This window comes from Mesoplodon bidens, assembly GCF_964165515.1.
Source record: "Mesoplodon bidens genome assembly, contig: HAP1_SCAFFOLD_39, whole genome shotgun sequence".
NCBI classification, from domain to species: Eukaryota; Metazoa; Chordata; class Mammalia; order Artiodactyla; family Ziphiidae; genus Mesoplodon; species Mesoplodon bidens.
This window is the reverse complement of record NW_027671923.1, coordinates 3,635,281-3,651,749: the sequence shown is the minus strand read 5'-3', so window position 1 is coordinate 3,651,749 and position 16,469 is coordinate 3,635,281. Positions and strand designations below refer to the sequence as shown.

General features: G+C 36.9%; 1 pseudogene across 1 annotated transcript in view; it reads left to right on the top strand.

Annotated features, from left to right (window-relative positions):
- The window catches only part of LOC308610846 (coiled-coil domain-containing protein 150-like), a 91,800-nt pseudogene that overhangs the window by 12,200 nt on the left and 63,131 nt on the right, over positions 1 to 16,469 (top strand). The window contains exons 7-11 of the transcript in view: positions 1,072 to 1,115; positions 2,617 to 2,709; positions 7,638 to 7,760; positions 8,004 to 8,181; positions 8,735 to 8,803. The product of the transcript in view is annotated as a coiled-coil domain-containing protein 150-like (transcript). The remainder of the gene's footprint in view (positions 1 to 1,071; positions 1,116 to 2,616; positions 2,710 to 7,637; positions 7,761 to 8,003; positions 8,182 to 8,734; positions 8,804 to 16,469) is intronic.

The window sequence follows — 16,469 nt, the reverse complement described above, 5'->3', positions numbered from 1 at the left end:
TCTTTTTGATCCTTCACATATGTTAAATTAGAATTGACTTAAAATGAGTCTTGGACTCATTTTCAAGAAGTACAGTTTTTCTGAGTATATCCTAAATAAAATGAGTTTTTATATGTTTTATAATTTTCTGGCTTTAGAATTTTTAAGTGAAACAAAACTAATAGATCTTTATGAATTTTCTATGAAGCCAAACATTAACCTCAGAAAAGTTTATATCTCTTGTCTACTAGTATACAGTGCCAAACTGTTCTATTTCTGCCTTTGGTTTTATTTTCACTGTATATACATACTCTGAGTGGTTTCAAATCTTTTTTTTTCCTACACCAAATCATCCCCCTGAGCTCCAGATGGTATCTTACTGCCAACTAATCATCTATATTTAGATGCTTTGCAGATACCTCAAAACACATGATGAAAGCTTAAGTGTTGCAGTCATTTTTACTCATTATATCCCCCAAACCTGCTCCTTACCCTGAATTCCCTGTTAGAATCCACCAACCACCCCCACTGTCCAGGTCTGTACACTAGATATTTTCCTTGACTCATCTATTGCCTTTACACCACTGGTCAGTCACCAAGTCCTGACAGTTCTCCCTGCTTGCTTTTCACAAGTCTTTTCCTTCTGCATCATTACCTCAGAGCCAGCTCTCATTGTTTTACACTTGGGTTACTCCAACAGCTACTGAACTGATCTCCCTGTCTTTATTGAGCCTTTGTCAGAGTAATCTAACAAAAGGCTTTTTGATCTTTTTGATTGTGTGCCTCTCTGTCTTGAAATCCCTCAGACTCATCATCATCTGTGCATTGAGTAAAACGTGACCTCATTTACCATTGTACGTGACTGTGGACTAGTTTCTTGATAATTTCAGGAATTAGTTAATATTAGTTCAGGAATTAATTTAGTTTCCAGTCTATAAAAATATGGTAGAAATGCTTGCGTTCTCCTTATTTCTGCAAACTACAGACGAAAACAATTTTTTTAATCAAAGTTTCTCAGGGAAAATACCATGTGATTTCAATGTACTTGTAAATTATTATCATCATAGTTATGTGGACTTTCTTTGTTTTTAGTTTCTAGAGATGACCTCATTTCCAAGTTGGTTGAAGAAAATAAGGTAGGTTTTGAGGTTTTGAGTACAGAGGTTTTCTTTCATCTCTTCACTAAATAGTATTTCCTTACTCATGTTGGTTTACAGTCCTTCTGATTCTCCTAAAATCTTTATGAAAAAAAGTTTCAGTGTAAATGAGTGTATATCCAGAACTGTTGTCAACTGGGTATTAGGAAATAAATCATTTCATGCAGGTTAGTATAGTTTGAAAAAAGGTGAGTTGGCAAAACTACTGAGACTTATTTGCATTTTATACCTATTGCAAATGAATTGCTGTGAAGCTTTTTTTATGAAATGTAAGAAATATTAACTATTTTTGGTGATGGTTTATCAACAACATGAATGTATGTACTTACTACCACTGAATTTAACACTTAATACTTAAATAGTTTTAAGTGAAATGTACTCTTAGAAATAGTTAAAATGAGTGTAGTGCTATACAGTAGGCCCTTGCTGGTTATCTATTTTATATAGAGTAGTGTGTATATGTTAATCCCAACCTCCTAATTTATCCTTCCCCTCCCCTTTCCCCTACAGGGGAAAAGAATCTGAAAAAGAATACATATTGTTATATGTAATTATATAATAGTATAATGTATATTTGTATATAATATTAATAGTATTATTATTATATATAACTGAATCACTGTGCTGTACACCTGAAACTAACACAATATTGTAAGTCAACTATACTTCAATAAAAAAGACATTTCATTAAAAAGACTTAAAAATGGTTAAAATGATAAATTTTGTTATGTGTATTTTACCACAATAAAAAATAAAAAATAGGATAAATGTTACTACTTTTATATCAAGACATTTCTAAATCAATCTCATGGTGTAGATGTTATATGATGTTAACTTTTCTTGAGATGCTTCTTCTGGAAAGCTAGAAAAGTGGTTCTCTCTCTGAAGGAAGAGGACTTAGACTTTGTTCTTCCCCATTTGACTAAGTACCTATTAGGTAAAACCCAGCCCAAAACTCACATCCCTATCACCTTTCCCTCATCTCAAAGAGAACATTTTTTTTTCACAGAGCAAAGGTGCTTTCTTCTGCTCCACCCTCAGGTATTCCTTGATGAAAATCTCTTCCCCTACTTATAATTTTCAAAGATCCTTGCATGTGTTTCTTTGAAATAATAAGCTCATACTACTAATAGGAAGAAACGTGTATGTAACATAAACTAAAAATATTTCATCTTAGTAGAATTTTTTTGACATAAGGATACCAGGTAAATATCAAGGTTTGTTTTTAGGCAAATTCTTTCTAATTGGAGTCCCAGTATGAGAATATTTTTAATAAATAGTTTTGATAAATAATGTATAAATTAAGAGAAGTTTGGGGGTTGGGTATATCAAGATTTTAAAAAATCCTTTATAAGACACTTATCTATGTATATTAGAACTTGAATTGGTACTAGCCACAATACAGAACAGGTATTTTTGATAGAGATACATGTAATAGCTCTTACATGTAGAAAAAGAGAAATTCTTTTTTTTCCTGTAGGATATACAGTTGTCTTTCAACAAGGAACATGAAGAAAATGCATATTTGAGGTCTGAAATAATATCCCTTCAGGAAGCATCAGAAAAAGCACAGGTAAATCTTCCCATTTCTCTAGTGTTTAGATGTTAATTTTGTTCAGTTAAAGAACCAAGAACCAAGATTAATCCTGGTTACATGAATTCATACCATTGCCATCATCCAAAATTTTTATTTCCATAAGATTTACTTCATTTGTGAAACATCATCAAATTAACCACATTTCCCATTTCACCCTCTAAATTCCTGTGATACATAGGTATTTGAGATATACTGCTAAACCATGCACTAGTTTAAACTTTGCCTTGTTTGCTTTCTAATTTACTCACTAAATGTATACCTTTTATTTCCCCCTATGAAACTCTAAGCAGTTCAATGCCAAGGGCTATCTTATACTTTCTTTGTATCTTCTATGGCAAAGCACAGTAGGAACCGAATAAATACTTGCTGATTTTGGAGTTATGTGTAATCATTTTACGTGGGATGGTGGTTCCCAAATTCAGCTGATGTTTTCTCTATATGCATGTATATGGAAAGGAGTCACCACATATGCAAGCAACCGAGTTATTTCTCATAGGGCCCAAAGAAATAGTATCGATCGTTTAAAAGAACTTTTTGTTAGTACAATTTGATTATTTCAATGTTAGGATCATAGTGTTGTTATGCTGTCTTTATGATAAAGAAAATACAAAATGTGATCTTTCATAAAATAATGATAACAGTAACTACTACTACTCTTACTATAAATGATAGTTAACATTTACTGAATCCATACTACAGTCATGGCACAATTCTAAGCACTTCATGTTACTAACAAATTGTAATCCTCTCAATAGGACTTCTTTAGAACTATTATTATTCCCATTTTAAAGATAAGAAAGTTGATATACAGAGAAGTTTAATAATATAGCTAGGGCTTCCCTGGTGGCACAGTGGTTAAGAATCCGCCTGCCAATGCAAGGAACAGGGTTCAAGCCCTGGTCTGGGAGGATCCCACATGCTGCAGAGCAGCTAAGCCTGTGCGCCACAACTACTGAGCCTACTCTCTAGAGCCTGCGAGCCACAACTACTGAAGCCCTCGAGCCTAGAGCCCGTGCTCTGCAACAAGAGAAGCCACCGCAATGAGAGGCCCACACACTGCAATGAAGAGTAGCCCCTGCTCACCGCAACTAGAGAAAACCAGCGTGCAACAATGATGACCCAACGCAGCCAAAAATAAATTTTAAAATATATATATATATATAGCTAGTAAGTGACGCAGTTGGAATTTGAGCCCAGCAATCTAGCTGTAAAGAAAATTAGCTATTTCTTTTCAAGGAGCAAGAGTTCTCCTCTTACCCCCAAGTATTCCTTGATAAGTAGTTTGTGCATCTGGTTATAACTTTAAAATGCCCATGAATGTATTCCTGTCTTATGATGCTGTCCCACTTCTGATGCTGTCCAGGTAATCTTTATCTCTCCTTTCTTGTTACTATTTTTTGAGGGATTTTTCTATTAACGCTTCAGAGTTATTTGCCCCATCCTTAAAGAGTTTATACATTAAAACATGAGATCCTTACCAAATATACTTTGCAAAAATAACTGAGAATTAAGATAAATATTTTCCACAGGAATACAAATTTCAAAATACCAAAAGGACAAGAGAATTATAAACTAACTACATGTATGTTACAGAAAAGATTTTTGTTTTATTTTGGAAGGTTAATCTTGTGAAATGGCACAGTGATCTGTATTTTGCTTTTTTGAATACTGTCATTGGTGATGAAGGAGCTTAGATATTTTGTTATCAGCTAAACAGTTCTGAAAGCTCATCATCCAGTTTTGAGAATGGATTTCTATAACATGGGCCATGCATCTACATTGTAAATTCCATTCTGTAGATGTCTTGCTGTAATTGACCAGCATTCAAAATTATGAAGAATGTAAGATTGGTAAACTGCCAAATGCTTCAGTTGTTCCACTGTATCACCAAATTTCCCCTTTTAATTTACAGTTGTTTAGGATGATGACTCCAAATATTTGAAAGTATTTTATAATCTAATGAAATATCAATTGAGATTAGGTTAAATAAATTAAGTTCACATGTATGGTGAAATACTATGCCATTGTTAAAAATGATGATACATAAGTAAAAAGACTTATTTATTGGAGAGATCTGTGCTTTGCTGTATATGTTGTCTTAGGTTTTGAATGACCAACTGACTAGAAAGTGTTCAGAGCTGAACAGAATGCTTCAGACTGTTAGAATGGAAAATACCAGAATCATTGCTGACCACCAAGCCATTCTGCAGGTATTCATTTTTTTTTTTTTTTCTTTTTGCGGTATGCGGGCCTCTCACTGTTGTGGCCTCTCCCGTTGCGGAGCACAGGCTCCGGACGCGCAGGCCCAGCGGCCATGGCTCACGGGCCCAGCCGCTCCGCGGCATATGGGATCCTCCCAGACCGGGGCACGAACCCGTATCCCCTGCATCGGCAGGCGGACTCTCAACCACTGCGCCACCAGGGAGGCCCGTATTCATTTTTAACACTAGTCAATTTCTGGTAGAATCATCAGGAAGCCTCCTTGGCTAAGAGATCAGGAAATACAAATAGCCAACTGGATACATAAAATATTTTAGCAATTAATTTCAAGGATTTTTCTGAATTATTTTATTTTTTAATTAGTTGCTTTCTGTTTTCATCAGAGGGGTCATTTGGCCTTACACTCAGAGCTTTCTTAATGGTTTCTTCTCAAATATCTTTACTTTAGGAAAAGTAATTACCTGTCCCAGTACTGATAGAATTATGGAGAATACTTATGACTGACCCTAAAGTATTTATCTTTTCCCCAAAGACCTGTGCTTTCCCATTTTGCTTATGCCATTCCCTCTGCTGAGAATGGTCTTTACTTCATTTTCAACTGTTTGAGATTGTGTTCATTCTTTAAGACTCACTTTCACCCAGAAGCTTGATCACTCCGATCAGAAAAAATCAGTTTTGTCTTTTAATTTCTACTTCTAGGACACTAAATAGGCTGTAATAATAAGGCTCTCTCTTTTTTTTCTTTTTTGAGCGTACTTACTATATACCAAGCATTGTGCTAAGGATTTTACATATATTACCTCCTTTAATCCTAGCAGTTACATAAAGGGATATTTATCACCCTCGTTTTACAGATAATAAAAATAAGATTTAGAGAAGTTAATCAACTTGCCCAAAATCACCCAGCTAGTATAGGGTGGAGCCAGATTTCAATCTAGACTCGACTCCAGACTCAGTGTTTTTAATCATTTATGTTATGTTGCTTCTCTTGTTCTGCATTCTATAGTAGTAGTTTATGTGCATGGCTCATTTCCTGTACTACATTCCTAGGACATTGTCTTACATACCTTTGTTATTACCTATAGGGCTAAGCGTGTTTTGCACATAACAGGTACTCAATAAATATTTTTTATTCAGCAAGCATTTAGTGTTTACCTCATGCAAGTATGTTGCTAGATCTAGATAGAATTATGGCAGTGAACAAGACAAGTCCCTACTTTCATGGAACTTACAATTTAGTAGACTGAAGAATGTGACTTATGTATGTAACACTTTCACAAACATTTTAAAACCTTGGAATATGACACAAGTGAGATCCCATTTTACCAAGTATGAAGGTGTGAAGGTTTACCTTGCAATCAAATATTGTTCAAAAAGAAGTGTTTTAAAATATGTTTACAAATATAATTATTAATATGTACTATATTTACAAAAGCTTTGTAAATTGTAGGTAGAGGAAGTGTGCATAAAAATGCTGTTTTTTTTTTTTGGTGGTACGCGGGCCTCTCACTGTTGTGGCCTCTCCCGTTGTGGAGCACAGGCTCCAGACGCACAGGCTCAGCGGCCATGGCTCACGGGCCCAGCCGCTCCGCGGCATGTGGGATCTTCCCGGACGGGAGCACGAACCCGTGTCCCCTGCATCGGCAGGCGGACTCTCAACCACTGCGCCACCAGGGAAGCCCAAAAAATGCTGTTTTGATAATTGAAAATAGTAAGCAAGAGGAAATTGTGCAGAACAGTTATAGACGTCTGCTGTAGCAGTGTCTGAGTGCAATTTCAGATACTGTCAAAAGAATTTAAACTATGAAATATGATTGTCCCTGGAGAATGGAATTATTTGGAAGAGATGTGGGGGAGATAGAGGTGGAGCGATCATTTTACTTTATATACGTTGATATTGTTTTACTTTTTAAAATATAGTATCGTGTTGAAATTTTGAAGTACCAAAATATACTTAATATAGTTTTTTTTTCATCTTTTTTGGAGTATGGTTGCTTTACAATGTTGTGTTAGCCTCCACTGCACAACAAAATGAATCAGCCGTACACATACAGATATCCCCTCCCTCTTGGACTTCCCTCCCATTTAGGTTACCACAGTGCATTAGGTAGAGTTCCCTGTGCTATACAGTATGTTCCTATCAGTTGTCTATTTTATACATGGTATCTAAAAATTTGTTCATGTTAGGAGTTTTATAAATTTTGCATCAAGCTGGATAAATAATGCCTCTTGATTATTGGCTAGAAGAGCTATAAAATGATAGAATTGTGGTCAGGCCAGGGTAGGTACAAAGAGCAAGCTGGATTAAGATAAATTCTTTTAAAAAGGGGTTTATTTATATAAATTAAATTTGACCTTTGTAAGTATCAGTATCTTTGATCAGTTGTTTAGAGTGATACCCTATCAAATGACTTCTGGCATCTCAACTTTTTTTTTTTTTTTCTTTTTCTTTTTGTGGTATGCGGGCCTCTCACTGTTGTGGCCTCTCCTGTTGCGGAGCACAGGCTCCGGACGCGCAGGCCCAGCGGCCACGGCTCACGGGCCCAGCCGCTCCGCAGCATATGGGATCCTCCCAGACCGGGGCACGAACCCGTATCCCCTGCATCGGCAGGCGGACTCTCAACCACTGCGCCACCAGGGAGGCCCCTGGCATCTCAACTTTTAATATTGCTTCTAACACTCAGGAAGAACAGAAAATGATGACACACATTTCAAGAACAAAACTTACTGCTGGATGCAGCCCATGCCAGTATCACAAGTGAGCTTCAGACTGTTCAGAATGAGAAGACACAACTCCAAATGCATCTGTAAGTAAACTGTGGGCAACTTTTGTTTTTGCATTTGTATTTCTTATCTTTAATGAAAATGTTTAATTCTGCATTTGCTGGGCCAGTCACAAAAATAAAGACTCTGCCCTAAAGGAACTAGTTTTGTTAGAGCATTTTGGTAACTGCTCTCAGGCAGGAGATATGTTCTGTAAGAACATTTAGTCTTTCTGTTAAGGAAGAACTCTCGTTCAGCTTTCATATCTCCTTGTTCTCTTCCTGCAGGGACCATTTAGTCCTTGAGCATAACCAGTGTATCCAGAAAGCACAGGATGCTGAGAAGAGGGCAGCTGTGCAAAAAGAGCTGCTAGAATCAACTATTGCAAGATTGCGAGGTGAACTGGAGGCATCAATGCAAGAGAAGACCTCTCTGCTAGAGGAGAAAGAAGGACTTCAGGGAGAGGTAGGTAGAGGCAGATTTATGTTACCTCCTGGTTGTGGTGCTGATCTTGTTTTAAAATTTTCTTGTAAGTGCAAAAGACAAGAAATACAACCCAGAGGCAGTTTGTCTGAGTTGCCCATGAAAGAAACCTTTGGGTGGCTAATCTGTGTCTTTTAGCATGTGAGTGCACTGTGCCAAATAGATGCCCTTATATAGCGTGAGTGAATGTTAACCATTCACACATCCTCATGTTAGTTAAGGAGTCAGATTTAAAACTCAATTTTCCCAGTAGAAGTGGGAGAGTGTAGTGGAAACAATGTAAGGAGAAACAGCCCTGTCTTCCTAGTTAGGAAAGAACCGGCAGAGTCTGACATGCAGACGTGTCTTTCTAATTTCAGGGCTATTTGTGAAGTCTGCTCTGCCTCAGAGACTCCCCGAGGGGCCCCTTTTCTGAGAGGATGTGCTATCTCTGCAGTGTAGGTATTAATTGACATGCAGGGTGTATCTGCTATAGTAGAGCCTGTCTGCTGTTTTGAAAATGACCCATTTCTTTTTTTTCCCTTCTCTTGGGCAGGTTAATAAAACTGAGAAAGAAATAGCAGAAGAAAAATGCAACTTGGAAAAGGAATTAGCTAAAAGCAAGGTATTCCACATTTTATTTGTTGTTATGTCATTATATTTAATTCCTTCTGTATTGCTGCCTCCTTTATCAGCTTATCTGAATGAGGAGATGGGTTATTTTGTTGAATACCAAAACGTGGGGGAAATAGAGAAGCCGCGAAGCTGGATGCACTTGGAGCACTCCAGTCACTTCAGCATAAGGCTGCGTCTGGGGAATGTTTGCTTGTTGAGCATCTCATGTTTGCCAGTGAGTCATCACTGCCTCAGACCCTAGTGTTCACCGAGTAGTTTAGCCACGGAGTCCCTTGAGAGTGAGCTAATGGGCCTGTGGGCTGCAAAGGGATGATTGCTGACAATGCTGGTGTTTGTTTGTTTGTTTGTTTGTTTGTTTGTTTGTTTTAACTAAGCTTCCTAACTTGTTAGCACTTGCCACTTTATTTGTGAGATACCCCTTTCTGGGTTCTATGAAGGTAGAATGGCCAGAGAAACAAATACAATCCTTATTCAAACCAAAAAAAATCTTTCAGACATTGCTGTTTGCATTTCAAAATTTGAACAGGGTAAAGATTATGTATCACTATCATCTAGAGAATATATCTGGAGCATCAAGGACTGTCAGCCCATCCGCATTCAATAAACCCAGCAACAGGTGTCAGATATAGTCATCAAGCCTTGACTGTTTCTTGGCTCAGCTAAATAGCATTCTTAGTACCATATATGTGAACTTTTAGTTTAAGAACTGGGGAGAGAAGAAAAGCTAAATTCTGAGCTGGAGCTCAAAGACAGTTCACTAAGCTGGCAGGTACCTTCTGTGGTTTAGTCACTCATATCTAGTGATTTGAAAACAATCCACCCAAAAAATCTTTCAAATAAAGCTGACTTCCTGTGGTAAGGACTTTGCTGGTGTCAATATGGCCTCAAATATGTTTTTTAAAATTTGGGAATTTGGTGGATACTATTAAATTCATTAATACTTTTTGCTTTAAAATGCTAGTGAATATTTCATGGCTAAGGCAAATGCTATTTGTGATTAAAACATGGTATTATTATTTTGCTTGTCTGATTTCATTTGTTTTAATGTAGACTAAGTGTATGTTCATGGGGCTGAAAGATACTTGCTCGTTAGAGAGGTTCTATTAAGCCAAATGACAGTGCTTCTAGAGTTCCGGTTTTTGGTCTAACTTGATATTTTTTACATGTGTACTCATTGTAAAGCTATGTTTTCTTAAAGTCAGGCTTATTGAGTTATAATTTAGAGTGAAATTCACCCTTTTTTTACTGTACAGTTCTGTGAGCTTTGATAAACACAATCATGTAACCACCACCACAACAATCAAAATATAGAACATTTCTATCACCCCGGAAAGTTCCCTTGTGCCTTTTAGTAGTCAGCCTCTTCCTCCATCCCCATCCCCTGGCAACCACTGCTCTGTTTTTCTATCCCTGTAGTTATACCTTTTCCAGAATATTGTATAAATTGTATCATACAATATGTAGCATTATAAGTCTGGCTTCTTTTATTTAGCATAAAGCATTTGAGATTTGAGATTCATGCATGTTACTGTATGTATCAGTAGTTTATGTTCTGTTATATCACAGTTTCTTTACCCATTTGCCAATTGAAGAACATTTGGATTGCTTCCAGATTTTGGCAGGTATGAAAAAACCTGTATAAATATTCATATGTGAACATGTATTTTTATTTCTCTTGGATACATATCAGGAATTGGACTTCTAGATCCTACAGTAAATATATGTTCAACTGTCTTCCAAAGGATGTGTGCCATCTTGCATTCCTACCAGGAATATATGAGTTCCAGTTTCTCTACACTCTCACCAACACTTGGCATTGTCAGTTCTTTCAGTTTCAGCCATTCTGATTGGTGTGTAGGGGTATGTCATTGTGGTGTACTTTGCTTTTCTCCAGTGACTAGTAACATTGAGTACCTTTTCATCTGCTTATTTGCCATCAACAACTTAAAGTGTCTCTTCAAATCTTTTAACCATTTTTAATTCAGTTGTTTGTTTTCTTATAATTTATATTTCAGAGCTTTAAAAATAGTGTCCTATTAATCCTCATGTAATAGTTATTACTATTTGTATATAAACAAATTTTCTATGTGCTTTACCTACTTTTCTTCTGTATTATGCCTTTTCATGCTCTTTTAAAGAGCAGAAGTTTTATATTTTGATTAAGTCCAGTTTATCAATTCTTCAACTTTTATGGATGATACTTTTTGTGTTGTAGCTAAGAAATTTTTGCCTAATCTAAGATTACATAGATTTTCTCCTTTGTTCTCTAGAACTTTTTTGTTCAATATGAGGTGTATGATCCACTTCAAGTTAATTTTTGTATATCATGCAAGATGTAGTCCAAGGTTCATTTATTCTTAGGTGGATCATCTGATTGCTTTAGTACCTTTTATTATTGAGATATAATTAATATACCATAAATTCACCTTCTTAAAATATACAAGTTAGTGATTTCTTAGTATATTCACAAGTTTGCACAAATACCACCACTATCTTATTCTAGAACCTTTTATATCATCCTAAAAAGAAACCCAGTACCCATTAGGAGTCACTCCCTATTTACCCCTGCCCACCTCTGGCAACTACTATTCTACTTTCTACCTCAGTGGATTTGTCTGTTCTGGACATGTCATGTAAATAGAATCAAATAGTATGTGGCCTTTTGGGTCTGGCTTCCTAGCATGATGATTTCAAAGTTTGTCCATTTTGTAGTGTATATAAGTACTTCGTTTCTTTTATGGCTGAATAATATTGCATGAATATAACACACTTCATTTATCCATTCATCAGTTGATAGACATTTAAGCCGTTTCCATTTTTTGGCTATTAAGAATAATGCTATGAACATTTGTCTACAGTTCTTTTTGTGAGCATATGTTTTCAGTTCTCCAGGAGCAAAACTACTGGGTCATGTGATAACTCTGTTTATCATTTTGAGAAACTGCCAAACTGTTTCACAAGTAAGGTGGTTGCACCATTTTACAATCCCACTAGCAATGTATGAGCATTCCACTATCTGCGTCCTCACCTAAACTTGTTTAAAAAAACTTTAAAAAAAATTACACCCATCCTAGTAGGTGTGAAGTATCTCATTGCGGTTCTTTTTTTTAACTGAGGTGAAATTCACATACTATAAAATCAGCCATTTAAAAGTGAACAATTCAGTGGCATTTAGTACAATATTCACAATATTGTGCAACCACCACCTCTGTCTAGTTCCAAAACATTTCAGTACCCCGAAAGGAAACTCCATACCCATTAAGCAATCACTCCTTATTCCCTCCTTCCCCCAGCCCCTGACAACCACTACTCTGCATTCTGTCTCTATGGATTTACCTATTATGGATATTTCATATGAATATAACGATACAATATAGGATCTTTTGTATGTGGCTTCTTTCACTTAGCATAATGTTTTTGAGGGTCATCCATGTTTTTGTATCAGTATGTATCAGTACCTCATTCCTTTTTATGGTTGAGTAATATTCATTTTGTGTGTGTGTGTGTGTGTGTGTGTGTGTGTGTGTGTTGAGTTGGCTAAAAAGTTCGTTTGGGTTTTTGGTAAGATTTTACCGAAAACCCAAACGAATTTCTTGGCCAACCCAATATATGTATGTGTGTGTGTATACATGCACACACACACACGTATATATATGTACACACACACATACCACAATTTCTTTATCTGTTTATCTGTTGATGGATGTTTTCATTGTTTCTGCCTTTTGGCTGTTGTGATTAGTGCTGCTATAAACACTTGTATGTGTATTTGTAAGTACCTGTTTTCATATCTTTGAGATATATAGCTATGAGTGGAATTGCAGGGTCATATGGTAATTTTATGTTTAACTTTCTGAAGAACCACCAGACTGTTTTCCACAGTGCTGAACCACATTTTCTTCCCACCAGCAGTGTACAAGGGGTCCAGTTGCTCCACATTCTCACCAACACGTTATTTATTTATTTATTTATTTATTTATTTAATTTATTTTACTTTTGGCTGTGTTGGGTCTTTGTTGCTGCACATGGGCTCTCTCTAGTTGCATCGAACGGGGGCTACTCTTCCTTGCAGTGCGCGGGCTTCTCATTGCAGTGGCCTCCCTTGTGGTGGAGCGCAGGCTCTAGGGTTGCGGGCTTCAGTAGTTGTGGCACGTGGGATCTAGAGCGCAGGCTCAGTAGTTGTGGCACACGGGCCCAGTTGCTCCACAGCATGTGAGATCTTCCTGGACCAGGGCTCGAACCCATGGCCCCTGCATCAGCAGGCAGATTCTTTTTTTTTTACATCTTTATTGGAGTATAATTGCTTTACAATGATGTGTTAGTTTCTGCTTTATAACAAAGTGAATCAGTTATACATATGCATATGTTCCCATATCTCTTCCCTCTTGTGTCTCCCTCCCTCCCACCCTCCCTCTCCCACCCTCCCACCCTCCCTCTCCCACCCCTCTAGATGGTCACAAAGCACCGAGCTGATCTCCCTGTGCTATGCGGCTGCTTCCCACTACCTATCTATTTTACATTTGGTAGTGTATATATGTCCATGCCACTCTCTCAGTTTGTCACAGCTTCCCCCTCCCCACATCCTCAAGTCCATTCTCTAGTAGGTCTGTGTCTTTATTCCTGTCTTACCCCTAGGTTCTTCATGACATTTTTTTTCTTAAATTCCATATATATGTGTTAGCATACGGTATTTGTCTTTCTCTTTCTGACTTACTTCACTCTGTATGACAGACTCTAGGTCTATCCACCTCATTACAAATAGCTCAATTTTGTTTCTTTTTATGGCTGAGTAATATTCCATTGTATATATGTGCCACATCTTTATTCACTCATCCGATGATGGACACTTAGGTTGTTTCCATCTCCGGGCTATTGTAAGTAGAGCTGCAATGAACATTTTGGTACATGTCTCTTTTTGAATTATGGTTTTCTCAGGGTATATGCCCAGTAGTGGGATTGCTGGGTCATATGGTAGTTTTATTTTTAGTTTTTTAAGGAACCTCCATACTGTTCTCCATAGTGGCTGTACCAATTCACATTCCCACCAGCAGTGCAAGAGTGTTCCCTTTTCTCCACACCCTCTCCAGCATTTATTGTTTCTAGATTTTTTGATGATGGCCATTCTGACTGGTGTGAGATGATATCTCATTGTAGTTTTGATTTGCATTTCTCTAATGATTAATGATGTTGAGAATTCTTTCATGTGTTTGTTGGCAGTCTGTATATCTTCTTTGGAGAAATGTCTATTTAGATCTTCTGCCCATTTTTGGATTGGGTTGTTTGTTTTTTTTGATATTGAGCTGCATGAGCTGCTTCTAAATTTTGGAGATTAATCCTTTGTCAGTTGCGTCATTTGCAAATATTTTCTCTCATTCTGAGGGTTGTCTTTTCGTCTTGTTTATGGTTTCCTTTGCTGTGCAAAAGCTTTGCAGTTTCATTAGGTCCCATTTGTTTATTTTTGCTTTTATTTCCATTTCTCTAGGAGGTGGGTCCAAAAGGATCTTGCTGTGATTTATGTCATAGAGTGTTCTGCCTTTGTTTTCCTCTAAGAGTTTGATAGTTTCTAGCCTTACATTTAGGTCTTTAATCCATTTTGAGCTTACTTTTATATATGGTGTTAGGGAGTGATCTAATCTGATACTTTTACATGTACCTGTCCAGTTTTCCCAGCACCACTTATTGAAGAGGCTCTCCTTTCTCCACTGTACATTCCTGCCTCCTTTATCAAAGATAAGGTGACCATATGTCCGTGGGTTTATCTCTGGGCTTTCTATCCTGTTCCATTGATCTATCTGTCTGTTTTTGTGCCAGTACCATACTGTCTTGATTACTGTAGCTTTGTAGTATAGTCTGAAGTCAGGGAGCCTGTTTCCTCCAGCTCCGTTTTTCATTCTCAAGATTGCTTTGGCTCTTCGGGGTCTTTTGTCTTTCCATACAAATTGTGAAATTTTTTGTTCTAGTTCTGTGAAAAATGCCAGTGGTAGTTTGATAGGGATTGCATTGAATCTGTAGATTGCTGTGGGTAGTAGAGTCATTTTCACAATGTTGATTCTTCCAATCCAAGAACATGATATATCTCTCCATCTATTTGTATCATCTTTAATTTCTTTCATCGGTGTCTTATAATTTTCTGCATACAGGTCTTTTGTCTCCTTAGGTAGGTTTATTCCTAGATATTTTATTCTTTTTGTTGCAATGGTAAATGGGAGTGTTTTCTTGATTTCACTTTCAGTTTTTCATCATTAGTATGTAGGAATGCCAGAGATATCTGTGCATTAATTTTGTATCCTGCTCCTTTACCGAATTCATTGATTAGCTCTAGTAGTTTTCTGGTAGCATCTTTAGGATTCTCTATGTATAGTATCATGTCATCTGCAAACAGTGACAGCTATACTTCTTCTTTTCCGATTTGCATTCCTTTTATTTCCTTTTCTTCTCTGATTGCTGTGCCTAAAACTTCCAAAACTACGTTGAATAAGAGTGGTGAGAGTGGGCAACCTTGTCTTGTTCCTGATCTTAGTGGAAATGGTTTCAGTTTTTCACCATTGAGGACAATGTTGGCTGTGGGTTTGTCATATATGGCCTTTATTATGTGAGGAAAGTTCCCTCTGTGCCTACTTTCTGGAGGGTTTTTATCATAAATGGGTGTTGAATTTTGACAAAAGCTTTCTCTGCATCTATTGAGATGACCATATGGTTTTTCTCCTTCAGTTTGTTAATATGGTGTATTACATTGATTGATTTGTGTATATTGAAGAATCCTTGCATTCCTGGAATAAACCCCACTTGATCATGGTGTATGATCCTCTTAATATGCTGTTGGATTCTGTTTGCTAGTATTTTGTTGAGGATTTTTGCATCTATGTTCATCAGTGATATTGGCCTGTAGTTTTCCTTCTTTGTGACATGCTTGTCTGGTTTTGGTATCAGGGTGATGGTGGCCACGTAGAATGAGTTTGGAAGTGTTCCTCCCTCTGCTATGGTTTGGAAGAGTTTGAGAAGGATAGGTGTTAGCTCTTCTCTAAATGTTTGATAGAATTCGCCTGTGAAGCCATCTGGTCCTGGGCTTTTGTTTGTTGGAAGATTTTTAATCACAGTTTCAATTTCAGTGCTTGTGATTGGTCTGTTCATATTTTCTGTTTCTTCCTGATTTCATCTTGGCAGGTTGTGCATTTCTAATAATTTGTACATTTCTTCCAGGTTGTCCATTTTATTGGCACAGAGTTGCTTATAGTAATCTCTCATGATCTTTTGTATTTCTGCAGTGTCAGTTGTTACTTCTCCTTTTTCATTTCTAATTCTATTGATTTGAATCTTCTCCCTTTTTTTCTTGATGAGTCTGGCCAATGGTTTATCAATTTTGTTTATCTTCTCAAAGAACCAGCTTTTAGTTTTATTGATCTTTGCTATCGTTTCCTTCATTTCCTTTTCATTTATTTCTGATCTGATCTTTATGATTTCTTTCCTTCTGCTAACCTTTGGGGTTTTTTGTTCTTCTTTCTCTAATTGCTTTAGGTCCAAGGTTAGGTTGTTTATTCGAGATGTTTCCTGTTTCTTAAGATGGGATTGTATTGCTATAAACTTCCCTCTTAGAACAGCTTTTGCTGCATCCCATAGGTTTTTGGTCGTTGTGTTTCCATTGTCATTTGTTTCTA